This window comes from Rhea pennata, chromosome 20 (genome assembly GCF_028389875.1).
Source record: "Rhea pennata isolate bPtePen1 chromosome 20, bPtePen1.pri, whole genome shotgun sequence".
Taxonomy (NCBI): domain Eukaryota; kingdom Metazoa; phylum Chordata; class Aves; order Rheiformes; family Rheidae; genus Rhea; species Rhea pennata.
The window spans coordinates 9,202,891-9,219,709 of NC_084682.1; the positions used below are offsets into that span (position 1 = coordinate 9,202,891).

The 16,819-nt window shown below is 45.8% G+C and overlaps 1 protein-coding gene across 1 annotated transcript in view; it reads left to right on the forward strand.

The window, feature by feature from the left end:
- The first annotated feature begins 557 nt into the window (after window positions 1–557).
- Window positions 558–16,819, forward strand: part of CLIP2 (CAP-Gly domain containing linker protein 2) — an 83,086-nt gene continuing 66,824 nt past the window's right edge. Inside the window, exon 1 of the mRNA XM_062592542.1 lies at window positions 558–636. The gene's annotated coding sequence lies outside the window, so the exon portion shown is untranslated. The remainder of the gene's footprint in view (window positions 637–16,819) is intronic.

Here is a 16,819-nt window from a genome sequence, read left to right on the forward strand (position 1 = left end):
TCCACCTCCTCCTGCTCTTCCCGTATCAATCAAATTTACTACCGCGTAAATTCAGGTGTGTGGGGAGAGCTCCTCCTCTGCAGCGAGCCGATCCACGGCAGGGAGGAAGGAGGCCCCACCTCTGCCGAGCAAGAGGTGAGTTTTATGAGTCTTGCTGCTTCTTCCCTCTCCCTTAGAGGAAGGGACGCCGAGGCGAGCGCCGCGCCGCGCCCGGTGACTCGTTCGGGCGCTTGAGCCCGGGGGCCGCGCGGAGCCTCCCGCGGCGGGGCCGGGCCGGGCCGGGCCGCGCCCGCCTCCCCTTCGCACCCTCCCGCCCGGTTTCCGGGAGCGCTCAGGCGCGGCAGCCAGAGGGATCCGGGCGCCGCCGGGCCCGCCCGCTTTGTTCGAGCGGGAGCGCGGAGCCGGCGCGGGGCCCCGGCGCAGCATCGCCCCGCGGCCGCCGGCGGGTGCGCGGGGAGGCCGCTCCCCGCCGCGGCCTTGCCCGGCACCCGCCCCCCGCGCTCCGCCCGCCCGCGGAGCTCCCTCCTCCGCCGCGCCGCTCGCCCTGCCCGCCGCAGCCGGGCGCGGGGAGGGGCGCCGCCGCCGGCAGCCCGGGCGCTCCCGCTCCGCGGCCAGCGGCGGCCCGGGAGGGAGCAGGTAGGAGCGGGCGCGGCGGGGGGAGCTGCGGGAGGCCGCGGGGGGGGGGGTGTCGCCTCCGAGCCCCCAACAAAGGAGGGAGGATGGATGAGGCTGGTGCGGCTCCCCCGGCGGAAAAGCCCGGGGCCGCCGGCGGCCTCGGGCACCGGCGGCGCCGAGATCCGGCTTTTCCCCGGGAAAGGATCGGTCGCGGCAAAGCCTTGTCCTTGGGCTGGGGAGAGGAAAGGCGCTGTCCCCGCTCCGGGCGCCGCGCTCCCTTCTGCCTCTGCAGCCGCCCAGCCCAGCCCAGCGGGCCGGGCCGGGGGCACCCCTCGAGCGGGGGGCGGCAAGGTCCACCCTGGCCCGCCGCGCGCCCACCGGCCCACCCTGGCCCGCCACCGGCCCACCCCGACCCGCCACCGGCGCACCTTGGCGTGGAAAACGCCCCTTGGGTCACGGCAAAGGGCTCTCGCTCTCCCCGCCTGGGAGCAGCTGGACAAGCGGGGCCTGATGCTGGGAAGATGGAGGTGGCGGTGGGTGTCACCGTCGATTGCTCGGTGCCAAGTGAGTTTTGGTTTGGAAACGGGGAGGATTTTCTTTTGTCTGTGGGAAGCTCTGCTGCTTGCCGAGCTCAGGCTTCTCTCTGGCTTTTTGTTCCTTAGCGATCTAGGTAATCGACGTTAGCTGCGTACTCCGAGATTTGTGGTTTTGTCTGCAGCAGGGAGATGCGTTTCCAGGGGAGGCCCAGCTAGGTCAGGCTGTTGGCGTTTGCATCCTGCCGCAGGCTGTGCGCCGCATGGCAGAGAGAGCAGCTCTCTGCCCCGGCACCTTCTGAAACAGAATAGCAAATGGTCAGGTTGGGGAAGCGTCTACGAGCCGCTGGGATAGAGACCAAGACACGTGTTGTTATCTCGGAGTACGTGGGCAGGCTGGACCGAGATGCGTTTGGGAGCTGCTGGGAGACAAAGCACTGTGTCAGCGCTGGCTGTTCGTTGCTGCTCTGTTGATCGTCAGCCTCGTAGGCCTGCGGACCCCGGCTGGATTATCTGCTGAGGCCGAGGGCTGGTATGTGAGTCTCTTCTGTTTGGCTTCTTGCCACCTCTAGCCTTGGAGGCTGCCTTAATTTACTCCAGTAAGTAACAGTTCCTGGTTAGTTTTTCTTCTTCCCTTATGTTACTGGGTAGTTAAAATGGATAAGGGTATGGTTTCTACCTCATGTGGGAGGTTGCTGTTTTTAGTTTATCAAAATGTCTCTTCAGCTCCTGAAGCTCAGGGGGAATTGAATAAACCTCAGTTTTTTGTCATCAACCTGGTAAAGACAACAGACAATCTATAAGGCAAGTTGCAGCGCCTAGGCACGCGGAGTTGTACCACTTCAGGAGTCTGTGCAGTGCATGGCAAGGTCTGTATGGTCAGTTCTAAAGCCCTGGCACAGCCAGGCCTGAACATGACTTGTTGCTAACCTACATGTTAGCAGTGGCTATCTTGGAGGGTATTTATAGAGATATCTATATTTTTTATAAATATTTTTGGTGAACCTGTTTTCCACCTCCTTTTCCCAAGGGGTCTGAGCACAAAATGACCGAGGATGCTGAAAAGGGGCAAGAAGGCACCTCGTGTTGCCTTTGCTGCTCTATTGCTAAGTTAAAGACAGCCAAGAATGTCTGGCTGTTGTTGTATCACTGTTCTCGTGATGTTTACAGTAGAATTTCAGGTCTTGTTTGCCTGGGAGAGCAGTTTAGTTGATATTACTGTTAATGTCATACTGAAGCAAGATTGGAGATACGCTGTACTAAGTAATGTACTAGTTCTTTAAAACCACCCAATTAGGTAAGGTAAGTTACTGAATAAAGATTGAAAACCTGTCCAAGGTCACTCCTGAAGCCCAGGTTAGAGGGAGGGAGCGGACTCTGTTCGTGAGGCTTACTCTGCCTGCCTTCCCTGCGAAGCTCGCCTTCCTGTCCCGTGCAAAGGTTCTGTCCTTGCGGCCGATGATGCCAGGGAAACATAGAAGCCTGTTGGTGCATTGATGCATGGAGTCTTTTTCTGCAGTACTGTCATGCTCTTGGAGCATTTCCCAGTGCTCTGTTGAGGAGACCCCATGTACCACGTTTGTGTTTTGTGTTTCGTTGCACTCTGTTGATAAGCAGGATAGATCAAATTCACTTTCCTTATAGTTGGATTTAATTTCTTGCTCTTTTATTAGTGTTCACTGCTCTTGCTGTAACTGCCACTGGAAAAATGACTTCATTGCATGTAACTGAGTCTGGCACCTTAAACTGATACTTACTGCTTTTCCCCCCCAAAAAAGAGAGAGAAAAGAAACCTCATTAAAAAAAAAAAAAGAAAATAAAAGATCTGTCTCTTGCAAAAACACTATTTTTTGTTAGCTCCTTTTAAAAGAGTAAAACTGCATCTAAAAAGTAGCCGCAATTCTTTCAGGCACAGCATAAGCAAAGAAAGATATGTGAAGAAATGAAACGGAGCATTGCTACGTTTCATTATCGCAGCCTGAGGGGTGTGTGTGAATTATACAGTTCATTCTTTTCAGTGATTTATTTTTATTATATCAGTGTTTACCTACCTAGATAGTGGTTGTGGAAACGTGGTATAGGCCAGTGAAAGGACCCGCTGTAGACTGCGTACCGGAGCCGGCAGTAAAGCCCCTTCTCCTGACTCAGTCAAGTCCACGGTGGCCTCTTTGAGGAAGGGGTGATCTTGTCTTCTGCGCTGATGCATAACGGGAGCTTGCAGTTTGTGTGTCAATGTGCTGAACTCTGACGTTGATTCCTTTGATAACTCCATTTATGCCTGGGAAAGCCAACTGATTGTTTAAAAAATTATTTATACTGAATGTCTATAGAGTAAACACTTCAGAAAGGCTTCCTGAGTCCCTTGATATGCGAGGTGTTAGGGGAGATAGTGGTGCCTAGCAGAGCTGGGTGATCGTTCATCTCTGCCACTGTATTTCTGAGTAATCTTGGGAAATTTGGTTCCTTCTCTGTTTCTGCCAAGTACCAAATAGATGTTGCAATTCTGGCCTCCCTTAAGATCTATGAATAAAAACCACTGTGGATTTTGGATATTTGGATCTTGTAACTCAAGTGCTTTTTAATACCTCCCTCTTGTGCTCCCTCATACAGTTCCTTTAAAAAGGTAATACAAATAGAATTGCATTGCTCATGCCAGATCTTTTGGTTTAAATTAATCCTAATTTGAGTGAATAAGTTGTGTAGTGTCGTAAAGACTGGATATTGGTAACACTTGAAGGAATTCACAAAAATTTGGGGTAGCAGAAATCTCAAGAGGTCGTCTAGTCTGCCTGCCTGCCCCAGGTTGAGTCCGTCTTCATCTTTGTCACTCAAGACAGAGGTCTGAAGGTTGTTGTGTGGGTAGTTTTGTGGGGGGGTGTTTCTTTCTTTTTTTTTCTTTTTTAATAGTTTAGTCAGTGGGGGAGGTTCTCCAGCCTCTTTGGGCAGGCTAGTTGAGCTTGCGCTAATGCTCTAGTTAGTGTTGCATAGTATATGTCTTCCCCTTGATGGCTTTGTTCATTGTCATTTCTTGTTTCTGTTGACCACAAACACCTTTGTACGTGCCCTTTTTCTCCCAATAATCAACAGGTACAACAGTGCGACTTCTTGTGCAGCACATCTTTGGGGTCCAAGAGGGAATAAAAAGCCACACATCCAAACCAGCAGCTTCTGGCATAATCACTAACAAAGCCTTTCTTTGGGTCATCTGTTCTTCTTCCCTCCTTTGACTTACCTTTCCACTTTATTTGTTGCATCATGCTCTGAAAACTTTTGTGTCTGCTAATTAGCACTTGGAAATTTGTCAGTAATTGTGATGGGACCAAAAGTAACTGCCTGTCAAACAAACACAGCTTTCACATCCTTTGCCAATGTTCCAGCTATGACCTGCAAGTGCATCGCCTGGATGCAGAATCTGCCCCAACTGTGGAATAAACCTCCCTAGAAAAGGACACCTTTCCTGGAAGAGGTGGAAAGGTAGTTAGGTCATGGGATGTATTAAATGGGCTTTTTAGCCTCGTATTTAGCTGCTTTGTGTGTAATACTACCTCAGTGGCTCTTGTCAGCCCTCTACATGAAGCCTATCCTAGTGATTAAGTCTGCTCCTTAGCTATATTTAGCTATTTGTTTTATAACTGAGTTCCTTGCCATGCAAACTGGAGTAGGTCATTCTGCAACCTTGAAGAAGTACTTTCATTTCTCTGGAATTTCCCAGCTGGTAAATTGGGGATGTTCTAGCTGATGATCAATCCACTAGCCATTCCTAATGGAGATTCAGTCATGGACAATATGGCACAAAGAGTATTTCCCAGCCTGGACTAACAGAAGGATGTTTCTGCCTTTTGTCTACTTGTGTCATCTGCTGAAGTGAATTTGCTTAGTCACGTGCTGTCAGAACTTACTGGTGTCCAAGGCATCTAGTATTGGATGAAGCAGTACTCTGCAGCGTTATGTTACCTAGGCATGTTCTTTGAAGCATTATGGGAGCTACTTTGGCCAAGGCTATTTTAGGAAGCGATAACTCTGAATCCATGAGATTAAACAACTGTATTGTGGTAATTTTTGCTCTTGTGTCTTTGGAGGAATTGTAGTATCTGGCATTATGAGTCTCCAAATTTGGAATAAGAAAATAGGTCCAGGTTTGAGACAAGGTATGGAAAACAGTCTGTTTTTGTTTTTTTCCTGTGTGGCAAACTAGAGTATACATTGTATACTAAAGGAGCAAAGGCTGCCAGATTTTTAGAGCTAGAGCTCTTGTGTGACCACCTGCGGCCTCTTGTAAAGAGGCTGCTCAGATGCCAGCTGTAAGGGTAGGCTTGTGTGATGAATGCTGGTGAGGCAGAAGTGTACGTAAAAAGTTAACTGTACAAAGCAGAACATATCCATTCATTTAAGCTTTAGTTTTGATGTGTGAAGTAGCTTTTTGAATTTGCTGAATCTCTTCCATAGGAAGACTTCCTATATAGATGTCTTGGTAAACGGTACTGGCAATAGCAGTGCCTCCCACAGTCTTAATCTTCATGCCTCTGAAGCATCTGCAACGATTTCTTCCCATTTGATCTCTGAATTCCTCCCCACCTGAAGCATATTGGCTAGACAGGAGGAGGGGGTGGAAGCACTTCCAATACACTAACATGGGAACACCAAAGTCAAACAGGTGCTTTGGGTGATCACGCACTTCAGGTTTGTGGAATGCCATGGTGTAATTTGCCTTAGGATGCTGGAACTTAGAAGCTGCTCTTGTTAGGAGAGATGATAGCACAGTTTTTGGCCTTCCTTTTTCCCTTTGAAAAAAGGACTGGCCTGCTTTAGAGAGATCGTGCCAGCACTCTGAATTACAAACAACAGCCTGAGTACATTATAAGTTCTCTGTGCTTGTTTGGCTGGGTAAGATTATATTTTGATCTCCTTAAAAAATCATGACTGTGGTCTTGCCTGTAATAGAGGATAGCTATACCACCGACGTTTGTGAAATAGAAACGACCTGTTTCTGTAAGAAGCAAGGGAACAACTAAGGACACATGATGGCTATAAAGATATGCCTAGAACATGTAGTGCTTTGGTACTTCGGGAGTGTGGTGGGTTGATCCATCTGTCCTGCTTGTGGGCTGGGATCTCCCCATCACCACCGCTCGTATCTCTAGAGATATGAAATGTAAAATTGCCATTTAGCAGTGCTCCACCTAGTCAGTCCAGTTCCTTTTGGCTGCTGGCATCCGTACTTCAAGAATTGCTGTATGTTTGCTTTCCAGTGGCACAGTAGCTCATGGATGGAAACTGTAATTAAAAACAGGCTGCGGAGTGGTACAGCTCTTGCAAAGAGTCCATTGCTTGTGAAAGAAACTGGGATTGCCAGTCTTTCCCAGATGTGTGCAGTCCATGCCTGCTCTTACCATTTTTCTTGCCCTATCTGGCCAAACAAGTGTCTCTGGAGTGCAGTGAATGTATGCAATATCCACATCTCCTTTGCAATCTGGCTGTGTGGGATGGTGTTTTCTTTGTCCATCCCTTAGAAACTGTATTTGCTAACCTCCTGTTGTATCATATGTTAGGTAGCCATCATATGGTGCTGTTGTGGCTTATGTTGTGGTAGTACCTAGAGATTTTGACTTAGGATCCCATGTTTTTCTGCACATGGTACAATCTAAGGTAAACGACAGCTTCTGTCTCCAAAGACTCTGGGCTTGAGAGGCAAAGTGTAAGGTACAGATAAGAGGAGGAAGGGCAAAGCGAAAGGGGATAATGTAACAGTGTTGACGGATTAAAAACAAACCAGTTTGATACAGTTTTCCAAAATGGTTATGGGTTTTGATGATTGATGTGGGGGTAGTCTGAGTAAGACGCGTGTTCCCTCTTGAGCTTTCAAGCTTGGGAGTTATCGAAAATCCTGGCTTTTCTAGACTGCCTTGTAGTGGGGTTACAGATGGTAGAGTAGAAAACTATGTGCAAACTAATGCATACTGGTTGAAAGCAAACAGTTTAGGTTCCTGGCCTCTATCTCCAGTGGTTATGGTGGGAGTAGTGTGGATGTGTGAGCTGTGATCTGAGGAAATGGCAGTGCTTGTCAGAGCCTGGGAAGAAGGCAGCTGCTAGGAAGCTCAGGGCCCTGGGGTCAGCTGGGCGCGTGGGAGGCTGACTGCAGGCTAGTGAATCAGCAGAGGGGAGGAGGGTGCTGCCAGGAAGAGCTGCCTCCGGCGTGGTGATGCTGCCGCTGGAGCAGAGAGGGAAAGCAGGGTGCCTGCGTGTGCTTAGAGGGGACGGGGCTTACACTGTGCCTTAGCGCTCAGGAGCAAGAGGGATCTTGCTTCTCCTTAGCGTCTTTGGTTTGGTGAGCTCAGAGGTTCAATAGTTAGCAGTGATGTCCTTCATCTGGTCTTGCACCCTTCTGTTCACCAGATCTTACCTTTTACAAGGTAAGTACCTTTATCTTCACTGTTTGTGTGGCAAAAAGATAGGTAGGACTCCTGCACACAGGTTAGTAATCTGCTGCATTTCAGCAAGGAGTTGATGCTTTGGTATTTCCTTGCCACGTTACCCTCCTGTTGTATCTCAGTTTGCTTTGAGGTGTCTGAGTGTGAAGATAAGTTAGTTATTCTTTCAAGTTTCAGAAACAGTTATGTTGCATGAAGGAATGAAAGGAATTAATTCATAGCTATGGCACAGAGATTGTCCAAGGCCTGGTGAGACCTTGCCTGGGGGGCAGTGTGTGATTTGGGTTGTCCATGTTTAAAAACAGTCAGAATTCAACTGATGCAGGTTCAAAGAAAGGCTGCTGGGATGAACCATGGGTTGGTGGGTTTCTCTTCTGAGAGGAGACTAAGAGAACTTTGCTTATTCAGCATGACGTAGTGAAGATGGAGAAAGGACAAAGCTCTCATCGGGAGTTCGACGCTTCCAGAGAGTGTCAGCCTGAGTAAAGGGCAGAGTAGGTGTGTGGGCGGATGGTAAGATTGAATAAATCTGGGCTACTGGCTGGTTGGGGGTTCCTAGCCAGCAGACCACGGTTTTAAATTGACAATGTGCAAATCAGTGAGGAGGAAAAAACTTAGTTTAATAGCTAAAAGAAGGGAGTTGCATCAGGTGGTGATTTGAGAAAGTCCTTCCTGTCTTGCATCCCTATCTGCAGTGCCAGCAGCCTGTAGAAAGATGGTCAATTTTCTCTTAAAATGACCTTATTTTTGTTACAGAAACGCCCTCAGAAGAACTGCAATAAACCTTGCACCTACAGTACCAGTGGCCTGGGGCAAGGGTTTGCTCCTGTTCCTGCCATGACGACCAAGTCCCTCTGCAGCACACCAGATCACACTAAATGTGTCATTACATTAACGTTGGCCTTTCCCAGTGCCCCAGGGAAGGCGGGAACCATACAGGGCTTGGGCAGCATCAGTGGAGCACAGTGACGGGGTTTTCTGTGCAAGGCAAACTCAGTATGTCCGGAGACGAGCATCTCCTGTCACACCAGGAGTGTGTTGTGTCCCACTCCTGTTTTCTTTGCTGTCTGTTGGCCAGATTTAAAGGACCTACAACTCCACTGTGGTCAGAAGGACTGTTGTGACACCACACTGAAAATTAAACCAAATTTTCTAGGTTGAAAATGACCTTAAAAGAAGAGATGGAACTAGCAAGATCTGCTGTTTCTGTTTTTCAGCTCTTTGTGGCTCCAGTCTTTCAGTTATGCCATACAAATGACGGCTGGCCTGCAGAGAAGTCTTGATTGTGGGTGCAGACCTTGATTGGGGTGGGAGAGACCTGAGCCCTGTTTCTGCTTCATAAGCAAAATTCAGGGCAGAGGATACGCTAAGGAAGTGCAAAATCAAATCCTATGTGTAAACCGGAGCTCCAGTGAATAACAGACGACATGCTGGGGTGAAGTTTTTTGACTGCTTGATTTAGTGTAGCATTAGCCAGGAAATTCCACCGGTTCAAATTCTTTGTGGAGTCATACACAATGTATAGCATAGCTGAGCTATGGTCTAGCCTGTGTTTCACTGCAGAAATGGTTTATATATGAGTTGTGACAAAATAAGTCACTTTAGTGGAATATATTTATGAATTATTGCCTTTCCTGTGCTCTGCCTGCTATCGTGGGTATTTTTTTCCCTGCTTTAGGTACTGCTTATGACAAATAACAAACATTTTCTGTGAATGGAAAATTGTGGATTTTGTCAAAGACTTTTGAATTGCATAGAAACCTTCCCAGGGCGACTCACGGATCAAGTCTAAACTGACCCAGGAGGACAGCAGTTCCAAAATCCCTGGATGTGCTTGGTACCCTCGCCGTGTGAACCGCATGGTTTTGGTGTCATACCCAAATTTCCTCCTCCAGGGACAGTGTCCCCTGCCTCCAGGGCTTAACGCCAGGGAGGGGAAACTCGTGTAGCTCCAAGACCATCCGCAGGACTTTTCCCACAAAACAGAGATAGTTTTGCTCTGCAGTTTGTACAGAATTGGTGCTGTTTGTAATGGTGGTGTCTACAGCAGCAGTCTTCGGTAGGCGTTTTGCCACCGCGGGGAGCGAGAGCTCTTCCGCAAGCCCATAATTTCTCCCTAGTTTGTTTATGATGATTTCTTGAATATCCTTTGTTTCTTTTCCTGCGTCGCCGCTGGTTTTGTAGTGTGGTTTTTTGTTACAGAATGCAGTGGGATCGTTTTGTACGCTCTTCCTCTGACAGTCTTTTTTATACTTAAATCACAGGGTGGTTCGTCTGTCACAGTGGTTAGAACTAGATTTAAAAAATTTAAGCTTAAAAAAGAAAAGGCCTCTAGGCTTTCCCTTTGCATTCTGTGCTAATTATTACAAAACTGGAGTAAGAAAGAAGGCTAACACAGGCATTTTTTTTGAGAGAGAGAGATTAAAAATATTTCTGAGGTGTAAGTGAAACTACTCAGTAACAGCAGCGCTTTATGGCTGGATGAGGAACCTTTGTGAATTCTGCAACTGCAAGGGAGAAAAACTTCTGGCTGACAGAAGATGCTGGGATTTCCTTGCTTTCTCTGTGCGTAGTCGAAGGTAACACACTCCTTGCAATTCTGAAATATCCTGCCTCCTATTTTCTTTCTGGCAGAAAGAGATGTTTTCATGCTAGAGAGGTCTGACATTAATTGAGAAAGGGCATCTTTTATTTCCCCTATACTTTGATTAAATCAAAGGGTTTAATCCTAATCTGATTGTGCTCAGAGATAAGCTTCTCACAAGCAATGAGAAAGAATAACTAATGAGAGAAGCGAGAAAAGCGATGGTGTTGGATCCAGTGGTACATCTTAAGGAATGACAGATAAAATTGTTCCGTTTTCAGCTTTAGTGTTTTTTCTCTATGTGCAGAGCTGCAGTTTGGTTTTATCAGATTGTCATCTTTATTTTGACTGGATTTAGTTTCCTGTATTTTGGAACAGTGGCCGAACAGTTCGAGTCTGGTCTCTGGATTTTGCTTTCGAGGCATTTTTTTTTAAATGACCCCAGCCCAACTTTGCAGCCTGGCTAGTCTTGTCAGGGTCATGAGCGTTGGGCACAGAATATTATTATGCCACGAGCAAATACAGGCTGGCAATTAGGCAGTAATATCTATTTGAACAGCGTAGCTGAGAAACACATAATATTTTGTTGTGTTGTAGTTTTCATAATTCTCATTGATTGTTGCATTGAAAATAAGTGTAATTAAGGCACAGCTAGGATTTCATCTTTGGCTTTTTCTTGAAATAAGTAAGAGCTCTGCCAGCTTTAGAAGGGTCACGGTTCCTCCTGGGGTCTCTGTTTCTTAGTATCTGGTGCATATGCTAAAATAGAAATAGCATTGGGAAAACTGATCTTGGGACAAAGACATGCAGTAGCATCTTCCTAGCGTGTCACTGATTTACAATGCGCTTTATAATACTGTTGTTTCTTTGATATATTTGCTTTTTTTTTTTTTTTTTGGTTCTCTGAGTTTTAGCTCAGAGTGGTTTATTGCTCAGTTCATGGAATAAAGGCATTTATTAGCTGTCTTAAATATTTGTGAACACTGTATGCTCTGTTTTTAAGCGATCTAGAATCTCATATCTTAAGCCATGATAAAAAAAAAAAATCTAGTATTGTCCTGACGTTTCTATCAAATGCATTGCAGGGAAGGAGTTTTCTAAATTTTAATTCCGAATGATTTTTTTTTCCACTGCAGTGCTACAATTGCTAAATACAGTGATATTAGACTGCTGATGCAGGGTAAAAAAGGACCATCTATTAAACTAGCAAGGCACAAACTTCCCCAGACAAAAATCTGATCATCTTGGTCACATCCTGGTGAACTTAGTATGCAAGCTTCTGTTTCGTCCCAGCTCCCCAGGATATTTGGTGTCGTATCTCTCATAACTCTTGGAGATGGAGCTTTATTTCATGAGAATCTCAACTTTTCCGGAAAGGAAAACAAGGGTGCAGGAGAACTTAAAAATATGAAGTGGATGCATCCAAAATACTCAGAAACAAGAAATGAAATGATTTACGTAACTTTAAAAATACCATTATCTTTTAGGCCAGTGGCACTAAAAGCTTTTTTTTTGCCTTTATTCTCTGAGTTTGTTGTTGAAGTGAGCTCAGCATACATCACTGATAACTTCTCCAGCTATCAGTGGACTAAATTCTTTGCTAGTAATTTATTCTCAGAGATATATTAGGCTAAAGGAATTGTTGTCAGCTCTGACATTTACAGAGCCTGGTTGGTAAAGGTCTTCTGCGAGCAGCGATGCCGTTTCTCAGTTGACAGATTCTGCTTGGAGTGTTGCACACCTAAGAAAACTACAGGAGCAGGCAGTCACATTTCTTGTAGACAACAGGGATTGTTCTCAGGATCTGCATCTTGTCCTTAGGTAGGTTCACTCCTTATTCTAGAGTCTCAGAGCCTCTTGAGTGACAAAAGCTTGGGGATCAAAACCAGAAACGTGTTGAAGACTGCACTCTTCTCCCAAAATGCAAAGCCTGAATGTGGGTAGAGACTTGGGTTCCTCCATTCATGTTTGCTTATCATGAACATGCATGCAAAAGATGTGTAGTTGAGGGAAGTCCAAGGCACTTAGGACACCTCTCATGGTGGCAGCTGGGGTTGTTTGCCTTTCTTGTGGAGGATGGAGAATTACCGTGCAAGCATCAAATGTGTTTCCAGTACTACATATGGGATTGCTGCTGTTACTATGCCAGAGCAGCTGCACAGACTGCCTGATCCTTCCAAGCTCCCTGTGTTATTAATGCCAGAGTCTTTGAGCAGGTTCTGCCACCCCACCACATGCTCTTATGATAGACCTAAAAATGGCAGAAACTTTTTATATCTTCCCCACTTACAAACTTTTTATATCCTTCCCACTTGTAAAATGTGCTCCCATAAGGGTATGTATTAAACCCTGGTGTTCTCCATCCTTACTATTCACATGAGGAAAGCTGTTGTAAAATAGTGATGCAAGCAGTTGCTTCTCGAGAGTGTCTCAGGCGGGAGTAGTTGAAAACAGAAAGACTTGATTGTACAAACCTTTTCCTACCCAAATAACTGTCTTAGGTCACTGTGACTATTTGCATGGGTCAAGATTGTTTTTTTTAAAAAGCTCTCAAAACAGGCAAAGCCCACTTTTTTTTTTTTTTTTTTTTTTTAATATAGACTGCTTCTCTACATTGTCTTTGTCATTAACCTTCCATGCAACATGATGACCTTGATTTACTTTAGTCTAGTAGCTACTTTTCTTTACTCTTTATTTTTCTTTTGGGCCCTGCTCCTGAAAAGGTGATTGCATACCTGACTGTAAACTTCTTTGATTAATTTCTTAAATGTGGATTTGGAATTTTAGAAGCCTAAATTTTGACACTGATGTTTTTGGCTACGTCTTTAATTTTAATGAAATAAGGAATCCTCCCACAATATTGTGTGCACACAACTTTTACGGTAATGTTTAGATACAGCCAGTCTAAGTCCCACTTGGGTGCACATTCAGAATGAAGTCCCTGTGCCTAGAAGTTCATGCTGGGTAAACATTTTGAAGACCTCGATCTATCAGGAAGGAAGCACTCTGCATAGGTTGGGATTAGGCCAACTCAGTCTGATGTCTGGAAGCCCATTTCTGTGTTCTGCAGATGTGTGTCTCGATACATTGAGATGAACAGATTCTTAGATTGGAATATTCCCATGAGAGTTTCTTTTCTTGGGGAGCAGGGGAGGGATTCAATTTGGGGAGTCTGTTTTGTAGGTTGTCTCTCTAGGATCGGATGACGTTCCACATAACAAGCAGATATTTTTGTGTGCTGTTGAGGGTAGAAGGGATGGCAGAAGTAGAAAAATTTGTACATACGATCTGTCACCAAGACTGGCAAAGGCTTTTGCTTCTAGTCGCTGTTCTGTGTCGTTCCCCGTCCCATTCGAGAAGCAGCTGAAGCACCACCAATTGTTCGTTTGCTCTTCAAGAGTGCTGATGCATGGTCAGCGCTGCAGAGACTCTATGTATCCAGATGCATTGCTCCTAGTGCAAGGTTATTTTTGGAGCTGTACTTGAGAACTGTTCACCTTTTTCTTTGCCTATAAGCCTGCCCATGTGATTTGGATTCAGCTGTCCCCCTTTCTGATGGAAAGACAGAGAACAGTATGTTTGGGTCATTTTAAGCAGACTTTGATATTGTGCATTCCTGGGATGTTTTTCTTGGTTGTGGGAACACACAGAACCATTCATCCTGGTATGAAAAGATTGTGGGAAGAATCTAGCAGAGATCTAGAAAATCTCTGTAGTCTGTGTCATCTTGGAAGAGGAAGAAAAGCAAAATAATCCAAGCTGGTGGCCCCAGTGTATCCACAGAAGATGATGGAATAAAAAATAATATATTTTTTTCTTGCCCTGTCAGGAGAAGGTCATGTTTCTGCAACTTATAGCTTGCACAAATGATACTGTGAATAAGAAAGGAAATGGCTCATGCGTTTCTTATCTGTTATGTGCAGCAACATTTTTTTTAATGTATTCGGCACCTACTGGTGGCAACAGATTTTTCAGATGGGCTCTGCTAATAGAGACTGTTGGATGCTCAAGGTACATCAAAGCTGTGGAGTACAGGAGCTCAGAACAAGTTGTTATCTCTAACGGATCAGGACATTGCCCTGTGGAGATACTGGCCCATGTCCCAGATCTAGGATCTTTTTGCAACACCAAAGCTGCACCACTTGGTTGGGGGCTAATGTGGGACTTGAATAGCTCTGGGCAGTGCTGCTCTGGGTGGTGCAGATGTCCTAATGGAGTAATTAGGAAGAGCTCTACGACCAGCACTCAGAGCTTCCTGAAAACTTACTCCTATATTTTTAGACTGAACTCAGGGAGAAGCTTTATGAATGCTTGGCCCTGGCAGTACGTACCATCTTCTTTAAAAATTGCCTAGATACATACTTTTATGTATGTATTTCAAACAAGTTGTGTTTGTAGTAAAGAAAATCTACTCGAGTTCGTTCTTGTTTCCTTGTGTGATATAAGGTATGTGCAAGGTATACACTAAGGCACTCGTTCCCGTTTCCAGGCTTTGATCAATCCGTGGCTATTAGAGATCAAAACGAAACTTCTCAGATGCGAGTTAACTCACATCTGACTATAATGAATGAGCATGTAGTGGGCATAACTGGGTGCAGGATATTTTGGGTGTGATGTGGGGTGGCACTTCCAGAAGTTCCTTGAATCTGATGTGTGGCATGAATCTAGTGAGTATGGGAGTGCACTTACGTATGGTCCTTGTACGTTTGAATAAAAGAAGCTGTTGGTTTGGGCAGCTTAATTAGCAGCCCTTGGCATTTGTTTGTTTTTCAGCATCAGTATCTTGAAAGTAAATGCATTTGCATAAAGGTTTCTGGCAGAAATTTTTGTGTAGTCACAGTGCACTTCCTCTTATTTCTCTCTCTCTCTCTCTCTCTCTCTCTCTCTCTCTTTCTGTCTGTCTCTGCTTAAAAATAAAATCCAGTCATCCTGAGAAGGCGCAGAGCAGTAGTATCCTGTGACCTGGGTGGCCAGCTGAACTTCAGGAATAACGGGGAGCTGGGGGAGAATGAACTGAACATTGCTGTGTCCCTTTGTAGATGAGCAGCAAAATAGAGTAACAGGCTAAATGAACAGACTTCCTAAAGTTTGGATCTTGCTGCAAGTCTCTGAATCACGAGACTCCCTCTATTAGTGGACTGCAGAATTGTAAGATCTCTTTTCTTTTTTTCTCCCCCCTACCTCACCCCTGCTTAAAGTTCTTCTTTTCTCCCGTTTTATCCTTTTCCCCTAACATGAGCCTGACTCATGGGTGTGGGTTCAGGCTGCCACTATGTTTTATCTGGAAGAATTGGCATCCCCAGCATTTTTAGCCCAAATACAGCAGCAAGGCCTGTAGCTGAAAGGTGGGAACAGGCAATGAGATGAGTAGAATGAGGCGTAAGGGAGTATTGTGAAGAAAACCCCTCAGGCTGAAGGTGATAGAGGTGGGTGAGATCTGCTGGAACATGATATGTGCTTTTAGGAGAAAAGTCAGAAATCAAGTTACTATGTAAAATCAAAACTAGCCTTAGGCAAAATGTATCACCTGGAGTGGGAACGAGGGAGGGTGGAAGATGTTCAGTGGCTTTACAGGTAGGAATGTAACCAGGCTGATCAAAGTCTCTCATTTTCAGATTGTGATTTGTGCTAAATAAGGCTGGAAATTGCAGGCAGCCTCAAGTCCAGCTCCGTGACAGCACCCGGTCCTTGCTGGCTGAAACACAGGAAGACTGTTTTCTCTTTTCTTCAGCAAAAACTGTTTGCTCTTGTTTGTTGTTTCTGCTGCTGGTGATGTGATCTGTGAATCCAGCTTCTTACAAACAGCCCTGGCTTGTGTATAAGATAAATCCTCCCCAGATATTGCAGTCTGTAGGTGCCTGAAGCCATCCTTGTTCTTGGGAGTGCTTTTTTGGGGGAGGATTGGAGGAAGGAAGAGACAGGGCTCAAACCCTTGGGTTTTCACTGAGTCGCTCTCCCCAGTCTCCACCTTCTCCTGGTCCCTCCTTCCTTTGTGTCTCTAGGCTGGTGTGGGACGGCTGACTCAGTTGCTGAAGCACTTTTTGGTGTCTCAGATATTTGTGAGCCCTCAGGAATACAGTTTTGGAGTTTTCCCTGTGGTTTTCCCTCCTCTGTGTCTGCTTGCAGCTTTTCCTGGAGCACTGCCAGCCCGCCTGTGCTCTGATCCAGCCTGTGTTGAAATCCTTACTCATGCCTTAATCACTTCCCGTCCCGCTATTGCAGTTCCCCCCTCGCAGCATCTGCAAGTCTTTGCTATGCTAATTCTCTTGAGTGCTGCATGCAGCAGTCTGTTTCCTTCCTTGGCCTAGGAAGCAGACCTGGGTATCCTCCCATCTTCTAGCTGTTCCTTGGGGCTCTCTTCCAGTTCCCTTTGCCCTTTATGTCAGCGCTGTCCTTGGCTCGCTTTGTGGCCACCTTCTTCCATCTCCATCCCAGTCTACTCAGTCAGCCAACCTTAGATTCCTTTTGGCTAATAGTCTCAGTTTTCTGATTGTTTCTCTTTGTCATCAGCAATGTTTTTATTCTTTTCTTTCTTTTTCTTTTTGAGCCACTTAGTCATTTCCTTTATTTTTCTTTTTTTGTTACAAAGCTTTTTGCTTGAGGAGTTGTGCACTCGTTAATGCAACAGGCTCGCAAGGAATTTGGTGGTTTTATTCCTT